The 15,038-nt window shown below is 38.6% G+C and overlaps 1 protein-coding gene across 13 annotated transcripts in view; it reads left to right on the plus strand.

Annotated features, from left to right (window-relative positions):
• LOC119653447 (trehalase) overlaps positions 1-15,038 on the plus strand; it is a 196,209-nt gene that overhangs the window by 112,950 nt on the left and 68,221 nt on the right. The window contains exon 1 of one of the 13 annotated variants that reach the window (XM_038058045.1): positions 1,791-2,301. The exons of 7 other annotated variants lie outside the window; for them this stretch is intronic. The gene's annotated coding sequence lies outside the window, so the exon portion shown is untranslated. Of the gene's footprint in view, positions 1-1,790; positions 2,302-15,038 lie in introns of those variants that run through there. 5 more of the 13 variants (XM_038058044.1, XM_038058046.1, XM_038058048.1 and 2 more) reach the window with 5 other exon arrangements.

Raw genomic sequence — 15,038 nt, forward strand, 5'->3', positions numbered from 1 at the left:
TTCCGGTCGATGCAGCATGGCTTGGCTGACGACGAACGACGAACTCAAAAAATGGCTCGATGAGTGGATAGCGGCCAAGCAGGCCAATTTCTGGCGCGATGGTATCTATGAATTGTCTGAAAGATGGAAGAAAGTTGTGGCTAGCGATGGGCAATACTTTAAACAATGAATGTATAACCAATTTTTCACAATAAAGCTTCAAATTTAAAGAAAAAACCGACAGAACTTATTTGTAGGCCCTATAATTTTTAATAATAACCTCAAAAAAACCGTGTAACTTATAACCTGGAAAAGGAAATGAAAACAGAAGCTGGCAATCTATCTTCACATTCAAGCTGGAAACATCTGTCACTTTAATGGGCATTCCTATCCAGGTTACTAGCTTTGCTCTGTCATATTGGCATAGCCAGTAATGGAATCGCCCACTAAGTTCTTCGTTTGAAATAGTATTCGACCAACGTATTCCAATGATACGGTGCACATGTGTTGACGAACAATTTGCGCCCTCAAATGTTGCTCTGAGAACGTTAGTTCTCTGGAATGTCCCTCCTGCATAGAGCACGCCAGATACACTCCCTGTTCACGCTATCTCGAAATCGATGAAGGGTAGGTGAAGCATAGGTGTAAATTCCGCGCACTGCTCAAAAATGTTCCGTAGGGTGATGATGTGCGGAGCGTTAACCAACCTACTCCCTTTCGATCAAGCTCTCGAGGAGTTCTTTGATGCGTTCCAGGATTATTTTAGCTATTATCTTTGCGACAGACGGGAGAACGCAGATGCCCCTCTAATAGTTACACTCAAAACGGTATCTTAACCATCATCCCTTTTTTCACTCTCTGGGAAAGGTCTCCGACCCACAAAATATCCGTAGGAGTGATAGTAGTTGAAGCGCGGAAACTGGAGCTGCAGCGATAACTCTGTGGGGAGACCGTAGGGCCCGGCGGTTTTATCCTGTATGAGCATATTACGGTGACCAGCCATTTTATCCACATCTAAACAGCCCTTAAGGGTTGAAAAATTATTCTGAATTTTTTAAGCAAAGGTGATACAACAAAACAAATACTAGTTAGAAAAACATAACTGATGTATCAGGAACCCTTCAACCCTATTTAAAATATCGGGAAATAATTTAACACCCAATTTGAACCCTTCACATTTAATAATTTTTCTCAACTGAATCGGTACTTTTATTATTTTTATTGGATTAAATTGCCCATAGCATGCAAAATGCTGCGTAGCAATTTTCAGCCACTTTTATATATTACATGCGGAATACAAATTGTTTGTAAATTTGTTCATACTATGTATCTTCTGCTAACAATGCCATCAAAGTATACATCAGATTATCATAAAACACCTCAATTACCTATCATTCATGGCATTTTTATTATAACATGTCCACAAAATTTCATTAATTTTCTCGGAAATGTAAAAAGAATAATTTAAAATCTGAGAGAACAAAGCTAACTTTTATTGAAGAAAAAGCTATCTTATTGATAACGAATTAGCTTTAATTAATCCCGGCTACGTCTCTCTCTGAGCTGAGATCAGCAGATTAATGCATCAGCTCTGAGTTTATGCATAATGTGGATAGCTGCACGGTTTTTATTACTTTTTTTATAAATTTAAAATGAATTCCATATTACAAACACTTTGAAATAAAATGTATCCCTCAAGCCACAGATACAATAATGAAATAGATAGACAGGGATAGCAATACCAAAACTTCAGTGTATTATTTTTAGTATTTAAGAAAAGGCATTAGGTTGATTTGAAACTTAGTACTCGCGACTGCGACTCGAAGTCGGACGTGTCGTGCGCAGCTTTAATTTTGAAAAATAATCGTATTATTAAATTAACTAAACTCCAAGCTTTAGATAGTAAGAAATAGTCTGGAGACTGAGTTTGTGGTTCATTAGTTATTTCCAATCAGTTGTTCGTTGCGATACTGTAAGCAATCACACGACCACTTCCTATCTATCATCTGTGATTTTGCATAATCAAGTACTAAATTACGGAAAAGTTATTCGGAATCTGAATGATTTTATTCAGACCAAGATAATATTGATAAATAAAAACACTGCAGTACCAGTAGAAGTGATCGCTAAAACTGTAATTTTGTAATTCGTACTATATTTACAATATACTTAGTATATGTCTCTGGAGATTGTTCATTTCCGACATTTATAGTGCGCGATTCAAGTGAATGCGGTGCCGACTATCTACAATAATTTCCTTGTAATATTTGTTTTTCAGGAAATATCGTGAACAAGTTGAAATTTTGAAGGCATCTTATAAAGGTTTTTATTTTATGTATCTGTAGCTCGTGATATATTTCCACTTTTACAATCGTCTTCTATCAGAAAATAACAAAAAAATAAAGAGTAGAATGATAATCATGATGCGAAGACTCCACTGACAATTGGTCTTATCACCACTAAATTAGTGGCTTCTGCTCTCTCTCATTTAGTATAATTGTTATATTGTTCAAGATAGCGTTCCAAAACGCGCGAATTTAGATTATTTTTTTATTTTTGCCTGTTTCCAAGATATAACTATTGTTCTGTTATCAGAAATAAAATATCAAGCATCTATAACTCTGACTCTGCTATTCAGTTTTACTCTTTACGTTCTCTAAAACGAATCCACCAAGATGAAAAGATTCAAAAATCCTGAGAAAATCATAACCAACTATCTACATATAATCGAACGGAAACGTTCACAACAAGCGAATAATGGGGCGTCCTAAGTGGTTGGAGTATGATTTTCTGACTCTTATTCCTCAAGATCCGCAACGGCAAATTAGTTGTTTTCGTTTTTTATATTTTCTTCCAAAAAAAAAAAAAACAGTTTCCACATCGATTATAACTGGAAATTATAATATAAAATATCTCGGACACACTTCTTGCAATTGTAATAGCATCGTGTTTGCTCATTTTACGAATGCTTTTCAAAGATTTTAATATTTATAATGTTATTTTTATTCTATTTATTGCAAATGTTTCCTTTGCAGTGAAGATGAGAAACTCTGGGAGCAGGTGCAGTAGATTAACTAGATATTCTTCACGTCAAAATTCAGTAAGCTTTCTCAAGCGAGTATATCACTGACTCACTCGCAGAAGATTATTCTTCTATTGGTGGCATGATCAGTTTTGGCTCTTCCAGTAGAAAGTAGATATTTCACATTACAAAGGTTATGTCACGGTACTTTATGAGCTTTTTCTTGCCCTTCTCGTTAATGCTCTACAGCCAGTTTCGGGCCTTGGTTCTTGAATTCGAGTGTGCATCACTATCTTCGTTTATTGAATCTGCCCAACGTTTCCTTCTGGTCTTCGTCCTTTGGGTTCTCCCTCGCATATCTTGTTAAATATTCAATTTTTATACATGCATTGGACGTGGTTGACCCACCGTAACTTCTACAGCTTGATAATGGTGAGAAATTCTGACCATCACGCTAGGTCCCGATTCTCTTCAGAGTTCTATTTTCAATTGGATTCAATATTTTTTAGTTGCGTCCATAAGGATCAAGAATCAAGCATAACACAGGTCTTGCAGGTAATCTTTAGACACGAAGCTTTCAAAATTATCAAGATGAATGTCAAAGGAAGTTGACAATGAACCCCTTTCCGATTCCACAAAATGGTTCTGGGGCCAAATTGCCTTCTAACCCAGTACTGAAATATAGAGTATGGAGACCTCATTGTGGGGGCCGAGCGTACCAGTTTAGAATTTACCTGGTTCAAACCAAGTGCTTTTATAACACTTTCGGTCAGAACAGCAATGTTGTGCTCCTTTGGAAGTTGGAAAAGACACATGTATCTATGGCATCTATTTCCTGAGATATGCTAGTGTTTTCCTTGCACCAATGATCCCTACACTCGCTCCTTCTGTTATGAGGAATACGTCAGTGTTATAGCCAAGCAGTTGCTGGTTTAAGCCGAAGGTCACTGTCACGCTCTCCCAGTTTGTTCTGCTACTCCGTTGTGTTTCAAATGTCTTGTCAAAGTGAAACTTCGTTATCATGCTATTCCTTGGTATCAATCATTTGGGAATGTTAAAGATAATGTTAATCTTTTCCGATTTAGATAGCCCTCCACTCATTAGTATCACTGCTATTCTAAGGTTTACCTTCCTTCCTGGGGTTGTCAAGTATCAAATCTGTTGGCTAGAACGATATGGTCGATATCAGTCGGTGTAAAACAACTAACCTTGCGTCAAATCTTTTTCTCGAATAATGTGCCACCAATAACCCGTGCATCTTGCAGAAATCCGTAAACTATTGTCAAAAGTCGTTATCGAAAAGACCAATTTCTGCCAGTTTCTGTTAGTTCTATCACTTTGGGTGAATTCATCATCGGTTTCATCCTGGCTATCTCCTTTCAATTACCGCAGTTCGTAGTTATCTCTAGTACTGCTGTGGACCTCTCTTTTGACTATTTGTGAAGGTCAGTTTTGCCACTCTCAGATATTCTTGTATGTATATATTAGTAACTGTTTGGTTTGGAAATTTCAATTCGAAATTCTATTTTGCAGCTGTTGAAGGAAGTTCTTGCTTAACACACGATTGTATTACGGACTATTCTTGGCTCCGAAAAATTACACACAACAATCGATGCAAAAGCTAATCCCGTCCCGTTACACCAAGGCAAAAGAACTAAAGCCGCCTACAGAAACAAGAAAAATAAAGGAATTTTCATCAGAGAGAGTGTAAAATTATCCCCTTATCAAATCTTCATTTATGCCAAGCCTATGTGCGCCATTAGTTCCTTTCTACTTCATCTCCAAGTGAATAACTTCGAAGGCCACTGCGAAAATAAATAATTGAATTTAACAAGCATTCACTGTCAGTAAAAAATAACAGCCGTGTATGGCAGAATCAGGAATATCTGAATTTCTAAACAAAGTTTTGTTTAACTTCGGCCGGCTTTAGACCTGCATTTTATTGGACGATTTTGTCCTGAATATAATTCATACACATGTCGTATTTTTTGAATTTATATAAGGAAATAAATAGTGCCTTGTTGCCATTTCGATCACGCTGGTCCCAGGGCAGAGGTGAGCCAGCGTTTGATGAGTCGCCTCTGCCGTGCACGAAACCGCAAGTCTAGCCCCCCGCAAGTCTTCTTCTTTTTCTTTAACCTTTGTCCCGTTCACAAGTATGGTAATAGGTAGTACCACGCTAAATGCACCGAACTTGCGAATGTAATGGGGAAGCTTATCCCTTCGGCAATATAGTCGGAAGTCCATTGAGTGTGGGAACTTACTATTAGATATACTGTGACCATTCCTTCGAAAACGCCTCTCTCGCATTTTTTGCCATCATCGGTGCAATCCCATATCGATCGTGAGTATCCTCATTTCAGATGTGATCAAGATGTGTTACGCCACTAGTTCAGTGTAATATCCTCATCTCTATTACACAGCCAACACGCAGAACCATAGAGGACGACAGGACGAACGATACTGCAGTAAATTTTAGATTCGAAATGTGAGTTATTTGCAGAATACAGTACATACATGGAAAAACTCATCGCATAGAAGCTATAGGCCTTGGTCAATAAGCAGGGAAAATATACGATATAAATATACGATTCCACGACACTTTGCCCCAATTAATTTCCTTCCGTTTAGGTCTCCTATTCTAGCAATGTATCGCCTTTTCATATCACAAATGGCTGCGGACGATTAATAGTTGGCCATGAATGTGTCTAAATTTGTCTAAACGAATTTCTTCTCAGATAATGCCTTCTTAATGTTTAGTTGCCCTGTGAATTTCAGATAGGCGTGACTCCTTCGGTGGAAGAGTTAATTAGGAATTCATGTACATACATATCCTTGAAGCGATCTGCCAATCGTTCCACTCCTTTTGGAAGAATGGAAATTAGGCGATTTGGACAACAATAAACCACCGCGATCCTGCAGTTGCCAAAATGACAAATATAGAACTTCTTCCGCTTGAAGTTTTGCACTTTATTTCAAAGTTTTCTTCAAACCTGGTGCATTATCAATCGTTAAAATTTAAAATAATAAAAACTTGATTATGCTATCCGCTAGTGTTGATTTTTATTTGCAAAAACCGATATTTCGGGAACCATTTGTTCCCTTCATTACTGCTAACAAGTTCACTCAGATAATTATTAAAAGAAATTTTCTTATTCTATTACGGTTTCCTACGTCGTAGTAATCTACCGAAAACGCCAAATGTTGTATTCACTTGTCAAATCACCAGGCCTCTCATCTCTCCATTTGACGCAAAGATTCTGTCATATAAAAGGAAACTACAAGTCAAGAACAAAACATACATTGCCGGAGAAAAACGTGCTCATAGTTTTTGAAGATGTTTTTCGTTAAAGAATGAATAGATTTTCAATCTTTATGTTATATGTTATGTATGATTTTTGGAAAAACAGTCATAAAGTAAGCACGTTTTCTTCAATTTTTTGGGCAAAAAAAACATGCTCACTCATCTGAAATATGAATTTTTAACAAAAGTGAAAAAATCGACAAGTATGCAAATTGAAACTTCAGTATTCTGTCGCATATCATTTCGCAATAATGCACAACAACGAAACATGAAGTCATAAGCCAAACAAACAGATCCATTGTAGGTCTCGCGCACTGTTTCTGAATGGCATTGTATAGACCAGTTGTTTTTGCGAAATTATGTTCCCTGATCTTTTTGTCAACCATTCTCCAAAGATTTTCGATGGGGTTTGTGTGGGATTTTGAGGGCTTTCATGTTGCTGTCAGTTACACAGTCAAGTCTTCGTCCCTCGAGAGGAAAGCTTTTGTATTATTGTAGTGCTCATCCTCCACTTCCTTAATCATTGCCGACATTTGGAGCAGTTCCACCAGTCAGCGCAACTGAAGTCGAGGAGGCAATCAAACAAATGAAATCGGGGAAAGCAACAGGACCTGACGACATCGCATCTGAGCTCTGGAAAGCGAAGAGCTGGGACCCAACACTGTGGCTCAGTGAATTCTTTAACCGGGTTATTCAGGAAGGAAGAACACCATCTGACTGGCAAGAAAGTACCACTGCTCCAATATGGAAAAAGAAAGGTAGCCCAGCAGAATGTTCAAATTACCGTCCGATCCGGTTACTTTCCCACACCATGAAGATTTTTGAACGCATTCTTGACAACCGTATTCGCGAAATCGTTGAAATAACCGTGAATCAAGCCGGATTTGTCAAGAACTGCGGAACTACTGACGCAATACACGCTGCGCGGTTACTCATGGAGAAACACCGTGAGAAGCATCGCCCTCTTTACATTGCCTTTCTAGATCTAGAGAAAGCGTTTGACCGTGTACCACACGAACTCATCTGGTATGCTTTACGACAACACTTCGTGCCAGAAGAACTCGTGCGCTGGGTTCAATTGCTCTACCACGATCCGAAAAGTAAAGTTCGAAGTATGGCGGGTGTATCAAAACCGCTTCGTGTATCTGTTGGAGTTCATCAAGGAAGTGCCCTCTCACCACTCCTCTTTGTCCTTGTTATGGACACCGTCACACGGGATACCCAACGTCCAGCGCCCTACAGACTGCTTTATGCAGATGATGTAGGAAAACATCTGATAGCAAAAATGATCTGGAGCAACTTGTTCAAAAATGGAATAATCGCCTCATGCAACACGGTCTCAGATTGAATTTAAACAAAACTGAATTTTTGACGACCGATCCCCATGAAACAGGCACAATCACTGTCAGCGGCAGTGATCTGCCCAGAACTGAGCGATTTAAATACCTCGGGTCAACGCTATCAGCCAATGGAGAGCTGCGTTATTAAATTGCTTCACGCATTAACGCAACCTGGATGAAGTGGCGTTCCACAACTGGTGTCCTTTGTGATCGACGTATCAACGAACGTCTCAAATCTAAAATTTACCGCAATGTCGTCCGTCCAGTCGCTCTCTATGGTTCTGAGTGTTGGCCGACCATAAAAGACAATGAACGGCGTCTTGCGGTAGTGGAGCTACGTTGGACTAGTGGCGTCACACGTTTAGATCACATCCGAAATGAGGATATCCGCGATCGTTATGGGGTTGCACCGATAGTGGAAAAGTTGCGAGAGAGGCGTCTTCGATGGTATGGTCACGCAATTCGTGCAAACGAGAATTCACTTGCAAAGATTGGTCTGAACATCGAAGTCGATGATAAACGACCAAAAGGCAGACCTAAGCAACGGTGGCTTGATACGCTGGATGGGGATTTGAAAGCCTCGAGATTGCACCCAGATCAGGCATTCGATAGAGCCAAATGGCGAAGCCGATCACGACGAGCCGACCCTGCTTGTGAACGGGACAAAGGCTGAAGAGAAAGAAAGAAGTGCATAAAAATCCAATCCAATTACAACCTTAAATATTGGGTCAACTGTATCACAAGAAAAGGAAAACCGTACCTTTATGGATTTGCCTCCATGTTTGACCGCCGGCACCTGGCATTTGACTTAGTAGCGTTTTCCAAAGAATAGTCGAACATAACAAATTCAATTTGTTAAAAACAACATAAATTTTGAATACCGGAACTGCCATTTCATTAAATGTGCTTTTTCAAGAATCATAATCTTATGCGACAATTTTTTTCAATATTAATGGCTTTCGGATGACAGAGACGGACAAAAAAAAAGTTTCATTGTTCACCACTCAGTATTTCTAGTCGTATCTGTCGTGATTCTCAACTTGTCGGCGTAATCTGTACACAATTTTAAGCGGATATTTTCGGACCGAAGTTCGTATTACGGAATCGGACTGTGGAATACTGAATGCCTTAGTAACTACTTTCTGACTAGAGCCTTTTGAACCGCCTTAACGATAAGGGCCCTCAGCTCTTCAGACAATCGTTTTCTGGCAACACAATAAATCAACCATGAACTAAGAAAATTACTTTGAGCACGTTTTTTTTTCGACCAAAAAAAGTAACGAAAAGGATAAAAAATTGAAGATGTTACTTTATGACTGTTTCTTTTTTTGCCCGATATATCGGTACGTCATAAATACTTTCTTATTTGGTTGACGAAAAGCCATTACATTTCAGTTCTGGAAACGCTGACAAAAAAAATGAATATCGAAGTATAAGGTAAGGGTAAGGAAAAGCAAAATGGCGCCATTTCAAACTTTTTGACACTTTTTGAATTTAAGATGAATAAAAATTGTGATTCTACTACGAGCTATAACTATACATGTGTAGAACAATCCCTCAAAATTTGAGCCAAATCGCTCGAATAGATTTTTGGCAATCATATCGACCAGTCTAAAAAACGTATCATATTTTCAAGAAAAGAAGTTCATAATATGCGCGTGCTCTAAAAATAAGCGACACATACATCTACAGAGCTTACAAATCTTAATAATATATTCCACGTTATTTCTACAGGTGAGAAAATAATGTTTTCAGAAAATCGTTTTTTTAAAGGTACCGACGCTGTCCAGCCTACCTATCAGATTACTCAATCGTCGTATTATCAATCGAACACTGTGCTTTTAGTGTTCAGATCAATGTTTGATCTGAAGTTTATGAGGACGCAATCTAAAAGTATACCGTCGAACGTACATCATCTATGTGATTGAAAACTAATTTTTCAGGGGAAGGTCTACCAAATTGAAATTTTCAGTCCAACGCTCTTCTATCATATATATTTAATCCTCAGGATTAGAAGGAGATAACGATGTAATTCTTATCTGAAGGGCAGGTAATTATTTTTTATCCCATTCCCAATTTGTGTGCCTAACACAAACAAAACTAGCTACCTTATCTCATAGATTTGCCGTTTTCACCGCAAAGTATAATTATTTTTTTCATTTAACTTTTTTTTAAATGCTCTCATCTGTTTGCTTGCAACAAATAGGAACTATTAAGCTTTAGGTGCAGACGTGCTCTGCAGCAGAGACCTTGCGGTTCAGGTACGAATTTGGGGGTTACCACTAAACACAATGGACCCAGGTGCATAAAGGGGAATTTGAAATATCTCCACCGGGTCACACATATAAATGTTCTTTTTGGAAAATTATGATGCAAAACAAATTAATTTACATAGCTGCGGGTGTCCTCATATTTCAGCAAGTTTAGAACGTTTTTTCTAAGTTCTTAATTATAGTGAATGATGATGGGGGATTTACCGGGCAATGGGTGACATATGAGAAACCTTGATGCTCCATTTCTCCACAGGCACACATTTTTCTTTTATCATAATTTTATTCAAAAACCGTGAGCACTCTGCAGAATGACATACTCAAATGCACAATTTTAGACATAAGTAAATTAAAATAGATGTATCTTCAAATTTATATGATAGCAAAGGTCACCACTATGCAGGCATGCAAATCCATTGCAATAAATTTACTTTATGGACTCTGCGAAATGGTATTCTGCTTATAAATATTTAAATCTTTCACTTCCAAATTCCAATGCTACAATGTTCGTCATCCACTGAATATGTATCACAATAAGCAGAAACACCCACATAAGTTTAGATGAATTCCCTAACATAGTAATTGATAGAAGCGAAGCTGCCGAATTCAAACTGAATAATTTGCCTGAAAGGTACCTGCATATAGTGGCACTGCTATCTTCTATTATAGTTAACCATTATCCGTGCCATATTATCGCCTTTTCTTATTATCACAGACAATCGAAACCGATGACTTTAGGTCTTCAACTAGAAAATATTAAATATACGTATTCAAAGTCATATCTTCTTGGAAAAAGATGAATGTCTTACGCAAATTTTAGTAAATATTACGCAGAGTGCACAATTCGTTGACATGCCAAATGGCGTCATAGATTCTCAATATGAAGCCAATGGAAACCTGGATATAATCTTCTTTTGAAGTTCAAGCTGATATATTAAACTCAATCAACAAAGATAAATGCCCACATTCGCGTACATAAGGTATGTATCCATAATTAAAAATTAATCCAAGACAGAGCATGGCTCAGAATAGCTTTTTCGTCTAAGACTCCCATCAAAAGGTAACAACTCAGAATGCAATTAATTACCGGTTTGGCTTCTATGCTAGACGTTTGCCTATTATTATTTGTAAAACCGCAAAAAAATAAGACACACAAACGATAGAAACGTGAAACGTGATTTTCAAGTCGAAATGGCCATTTATTATTTTTCACACACCCACCTCACACCTGCTACGTACCAGGTAGGGAAACGGTGCGTTGATACTCTTGAGGCAGCACTTTTAGAGGTCAATATAAATAATTCTCGTTCAGATAAACTTTTCGCTATTACTCGACAATAAAGTTGTTACTAAATATGTAAATGGTTTTGGTGAATTTTCACTCGAGGGAATCCCGGTGAGGAAATATGGGCACGTGAGTTATATCACTGAACTTGGGCATACTACATCATTGATAATAGAACCTGTATATAATTGGGTTTATCATAGATGACTGTGTTTTGCATCGAGATGCATTTTATTGGAAAATGTCGGTGAAAGCGTTCGGAATGAAGTCTTCTTAACGTGATGACATGTCTTTGATTTAAAAATAACTCCGAGCGACAAGTCAACAAGTTATTTATATTATTGTATCTTGTAGGGCTTAGGAGTTTTTCTTTTCCGGTTAAATTGAAGGTAACTTATTATGTAAACGCATGATACATAATATCTATTTGATATTGTATTTGCATAGTCAGTGTACAAAAAGATTTGAAGCTTTGATAACTTGTTTTTTACTCATATTTTCATGTGCATTCATTCGATGTTATTCTGATTGGTTTTTAGAGTTCAGTTCAGTATTTCAGGGTCCAGTTTCACTAGCAAGAATTATAAACAAAAACTCAATCATCTGAATCATCACAAAAATTCATCTTACACCCTGAATTCACTTTTCACTGAATGAATTCAAAATCATCCCTGAAATATGTTGGCATTATTTTATGTGACCATTGTCACATTTTTGTAATATACACAAACGACAGGTTTGTGATGAGAATAAATTATTAGTTTCCCAGCAGAATTGCCAACATACTTCCGGCTTATTATTCCATGCATACATATTCCATGGAAAAAATGAAACAGAGAAAACGGCAATTAGTCAGATGCACCTACATGTATATGTAATCTATTTTTAAATTAAACAATCGTAATTTGCGACCTTTCAGCTACACTTAAGGTGACATGCTTTGCATAACGATTTCTAGTTATTTATTTGACACAAGGAGTATTTATTATTATTATATAGTTTCGTTTAGTGGGGAAGAACAATTCCGAGCACCCATGCCTTTTGTAAGACCCACTGTAATATCCCCGGGCATCACCTATTCATTAGCCTCCCGTGTTCGCACGCTTATGCGAATATTCTCCAGAGGCAGAGAGTTTGCAGATTCTTCCTTGGAGTAAAGTAGAAGTATTTTCGTCTGAGATCTGAAGACGCCAGGCTCCTCTTCACTCCAGCTTGTGAAGATGATCGACTCCATGCTATCTTGCTACGTCCTAAATCGCTGCAAACAAGGTACACTTGAACGTACCTTCGATGTCCTTGAAAGCGCATAAGACGTATTTTTTTCAGGCATGCCTCCTCAATTTTTGTCTTGAGCTCATCGACTCCTGTTTCCATGGACTTGCCTTTCTGGTAGGCATATTGCCTACAGTGTAGTGGTTACCCGGGGATATATATATCCCTTATCAACTGATCTACTAGCCTTTCCAGTCGTTTCAGTAGAAGGTAATTATACTGACCGGTCAGAAATAATATACATTCTCTTTTACTATAGCAGAATAATGCCATTCGGACCCGGCGATTTGTATCTATGGAACAAGTTAAATGCTTATTTTAGTCACCGTAGTGGTACTACTTTGCATGGCAAAGTCCTGTCTCTCGATTGAGGGATGCATGCAAATGTCGACCCTGAGATAAGATTTTAGATGCTGCCTGTGAAATGCACCTCAAGATATGGTTTGCCGTTTCTTCATCGCTTTCTGTATATCTCCCGTTATATAAACGTACATAATATAGCTGTTGAGGTTGCCTCGAGTGAGTTAGTCTTTTCACAAAAGTGTCTACATGGCGATTGTTTAGCCGACCCTATGCTCTTCTTTAGAGCTTTTCGAGTCTCTTTGTACCGATTCCAGCCAGCGGCTGAATTAGACTTTAGAGCTGGGTTAAGAAACACCCTTGTCGTTCTCCTCTGCTTTGCCAAATCTATGGTGTTTTACCCTTCTTTGGCGTCTTGAGTGACTAGCTCTCTTCGAAAACTTCTCTTACGCTAGCTGTGATCACCTGGGTTGTTTCGACAATGGATTTGGTGCGCCTCCCAGAGATCGTAACTTGGGCGCTTTTTGAACGTCGTCCAATCTGTCTTTCTCAAATTTCGAAATGGAGTTGTTGGAGGTAGATCCATGTCCGTTATAAAATCAGTGCATCTATAATTCGAAAGCGTGATATCGTTTGATACTCTCCAGTCTTCGACAGGAGCCGCAATGTAAGACTATGCTACCGTGAAGTCGATGACCTTGTCTAATTAATTCATCACCCAAATCGAGGATCTACAATTCGGTTCCTACCAAATACTCAAATAGTCTCGATCCTCTCCCGTTGATGTTGGAGCCCTGCTGATATATATGATAAGCTTAACATCACATCTTCCAATTACATCAATGCTTTAACTTTCGGCGTATTGGACGGCTCCCTCTTCCGCACGCTCCCAAACATCGTTGAAGGTGGAGCAGTACCGGCTGAGCCACTCGTTCGTACTTTCGTCAGCAAAGTTTAGCCATAACATTTGACCATATACACCTTTTGACTCAAAGCGAAACGTAATGCCTTGCGAGGTTGCTGTGCTAACAGCTAGGCAGAGTTTCCTCCTAGCTGTGCGCAATGCGCGGTATCATAATCGGATGCCATCATACAACTACGACTTCGATAGCTTTGGTTGCAAATGAAGATTTAGCCGTGCTGGCCGAGCCCTCTTTGGTGCCCTTTATATTGAAGAGCTGGGATCATCAGAGGACCGCAACCCTGAACCCCAAATGTACCGGACACTCTTTTCCCCTCAACCTTGGCACGAACAGGGGTTGTGGTTTTCCCGGTGGCAGTTTCCTGAAGGCCATTTTCCCGGAGGCTGTTTTCTGCTGGCAGACAAGTGTCTACATGCGGGTAAAACTTTATTCTCACCAGGCGGCGTCGACCAAGACCTCGGCGCCAAGAGTAATGATAGAAGGGACCTGCTTCAATTCATCCTTTAAAGGCGAGATCGCAGTTGCATTGGTTTGCACTTGAAACAGTCTGAATCTGAGTCTAGTCTCCGGTTCCCCCTTCACTCAAAGCAGGACTGAAACGATCGAAATTTAATTTTGGTTTTTTTGGCCGGTTTAGAATATTGTCCCCAGCAATTGCCGCCATGCAATCTTTTTGTAGGGCCGTTGCTGATTTTTTTAGTGGTTTCGAACCTATGATTTCTCTACGGAACCTAAATTATTGTGTTAATACACTGTTCCATTTATTTTCAACGTCAGGTGTTTTTCGTTCTCACAGACGCCTGGCCATTTCACAACACTTCGGAACACCTCTCAAGTTCATCCCAGAAGTATAGGCGATAATATAGGATATAATTGTGAAAAGTTTGAAAGCAATCCAAATATTATCAACAAAATTATAGAAGGTCAAAGTCTCGCGTTTCAGGTAAATTTTTAGCACTTATATGAATGGCCTGGTCCATCGGGACGTTTTAGTTTTCCCTTTTTACTCGAGGTAGACATGTGTATGCATATGTATGTGCTAATAAAGCTTGCGGGTAATAATAAATATAATAGACATGTGGTTATCAACGGTTTTTCATTTACGTACATAAGATATATGTATGCTCTTATGCACGGAGTAAGGTGGGGATGCGTTAGATCAATTTGAATACGCATAATGCATCGTCATGCAGTAATAGATAATATTTGTTTATTTAGGATGAACACAGTATTTATGTCGTTGATATGTATCTCCATCTAGTATCTTAGAGTTTAGCAAAATATGAGGGAATATTTTGTATTTTTAGCTATTTACGAATGGAAAAAATCGGGCATAGAGATTT

This window comes from Hermetia illucens, chromosome 4 (genome assembly GCF_905115235.1).
Source record: "Hermetia illucens chromosome 4, iHerIll2.2.curated.20191125, whole genome shotgun sequence".
Taxonomy (NCBI): Eukaryota; Metazoa; Arthropoda; class Insecta; order Diptera; family Stratiomyidae; genus Hermetia; species Hermetia illucens.